The sequence below is a fragment of the Lutra lutra genome, chromosome 9 (assembly GCF_902655055.1).
Source record: "Lutra lutra chromosome 9, mLutLut1.2, whole genome shotgun sequence".
Taxonomy (NCBI): domain Eukaryota; kingdom Metazoa; phylum Chordata; class Mammalia; order Carnivora; family Mustelidae; genus Lutra; species Lutra lutra.
The window spans coordinates 123,166,916-123,169,058 of record NC_062286.1 but is presented as its reverse complement, the minus strand read 5'-3'; the positions used below and the strand labels follow the sequence as shown (position 1 = coordinate 123,169,058).

At 44.7% G+C, this 2,143-nt stretch overlaps 1 pseudogene; it reads right to left on the bottom strand.

The window, feature by feature from the left end:
- Positions 1 to 642: 642 nt before the first annotated feature.
- LOC125109110 (40S ribosomal protein S3a-like) lies at positions 643 to 1,480 on the bottom strand (annotated as a pseudogene).
- Between the last annotated feature and the right edge of the window lie 663 nt (positions 1,481 to 2,143).

The following is a 2,143-nucleotide window of genomic DNA, read 5'->3' as shown; positions in this document are numbered from 1 at the left end:
AGCACGTGGAGCCATGGGCCTCCGATGGCCGTCACAGCATTTTCTAGTTTATCTGCGCCGGCTTCCTTGCCAACGTTCAGCCAGGAGGACGTGTCCATTTTCTGGAGCTTGGTCATAATCTCCTATCTTCCTTGTGGTCCATGAAGCCTCACAACCCAGCTGGGATGCTTAAATGGAACCCCAGGGGCTTCTGAGAAGGTGTTGGTTTAGAGGGGAGGTCAGATGGGAGAAGATAGGATGGAAAAGAGGATGGTGGGAAGAGGGAAAGCAGAGGAGAGAGATAGCCTGACTCCACTCCAGCTGCAATATGCACCCACACCACCTAGATAGCTCGTTAAAACACAGATTTCTGAGCCCCACCCCAGAGTTTTTGACTCAGTAGGTTTGGGGTGGGGACCAAGAATTCTCTTTTTTTTTTTCTTAAAAAAAAAAAAAAGATTTCCTTTTATTAACCCTCTATAATACTTCCATCCAGGTGACTACAGCTTAAAATGGATCATTACCTTTTGGCAGCTATTTAGAAATGCAGAGGAATGGATAAAATCCATACCACAGTTCAGGAAAGTTCACATCACCAACAGCTCAGAATATCTGATGCACCAACCCTACATTATTTAAAAAGAGTCATCAGAAATTAAACACCACAAATAAGATTTTTAAATTTGTCATCATCAAATGTCTGAATTTTAAACAGATTCTTGGACTGGTGGCTCATATCCGTCAGCTCTCTCAACTTTAGCACTGGTCTCATCCCCAGGAGCTTTTCCAGAACTCCCACCTCCACCACGAAGCCCCATGAGCTTTCCCAATTCAAACTTTGGCTTCTTCAGCATTTTCACTTTTCTAACAAAGACATCATGGAGTGGATAAATGGGCTGACAAACTTTTTCTATACCTTTTCTGATGTTGTCTGGAATCAATTTATTGACCACTTCCTTCAAGTCATTTGTCGGTGCCTCTCGGGTCATGATCTCCATCATCTTTTTCTGAATTTGGTGGACCTGTTTGTGGTGAGCCTAAGAGGTCTTCTGAATCAGATTATTGCATTTTTTAGTAAAACCAACAGAAAACAGATGAAGCAAATAACCATCAGTAGTCTTGACATAAACATGAGCTTCAATCATGGTCTGCCATTTTTTGGCCATGGAGCACATTTTGCCATGGGTAAGATCCATGCCATGGAAATTAGTCAGGCAGTGTTTTCCCTGAACAACCTCGATAATTCGTTTGAATTTTCTAAACTCAGCTTCATCATTCTTCAGATCATCAAGGCTCCCATCAAAAACACAACCTTGAGGCCATCAGATGCAATTTTGGCTCCTTGAGTTCTTGTGACTAATGTTTTTCCAATATTTCTTACATTGAACATAGCTGGTGCTTTCACATCATACCAGTCTTTCTTAGAAAATGGATCAACCACTTTCTTCTTTCCTCCCTTTTTGCCGCCTTTCTTAAGGCACTTGTCCTTGCCAACTGCCATGGTGATGCTCAGGGAGCCAAAAGGGTAAGAATTCTCATCTCTGACAAGTTCCCAGGTGATGCTGATGCTGCTGGTCAGGGGACCATGCTTTGAGGACCACTGATCTCATCCCTAACTATCCAGGACACAGCAGGCCCCATTTGGATATGGTGTTTTGCTCTTCACAATGGGCAATCAGATATGCTCCTTCCAAAACATCCTCGCAGCCAAGAGCAGAGTCCATCTGTTTGTTCATATAGTAGCAAGATGTCCAACAAATCCCCAAAGAAGCTAACGAGCAACGTGGATCCAACTCTTTATTGTCTGTCAGAGAAAAGGCATCCATGCTTGGTAATGTGCCCTTGGTTGCTCTGCTGGGCTCCGAGGCCAGAATAAAGCACCTTGTCATCTAGCTGGTAAAGGCCCTGGTGGAAGATATTGGACCAGAAGGCTTAACCACACCACAGTTTCCTGAATAGCACCCACTTAACACCCCATTAAATTGGGGGTACAGTGGATGGTTTCTACGTTCAGAACCCCATTTATTTCCAACTTGGTGGAGGGGGTGTGTCCCTCATTGCCCAAAAGCCTGGGGCAGGATGGCCACTCCCCCCGCTCACCCATTCCATCAGTGATTGGCAGCTGCCCACACATCCTGACCCTGAACTAAGTGGGATCATGCTC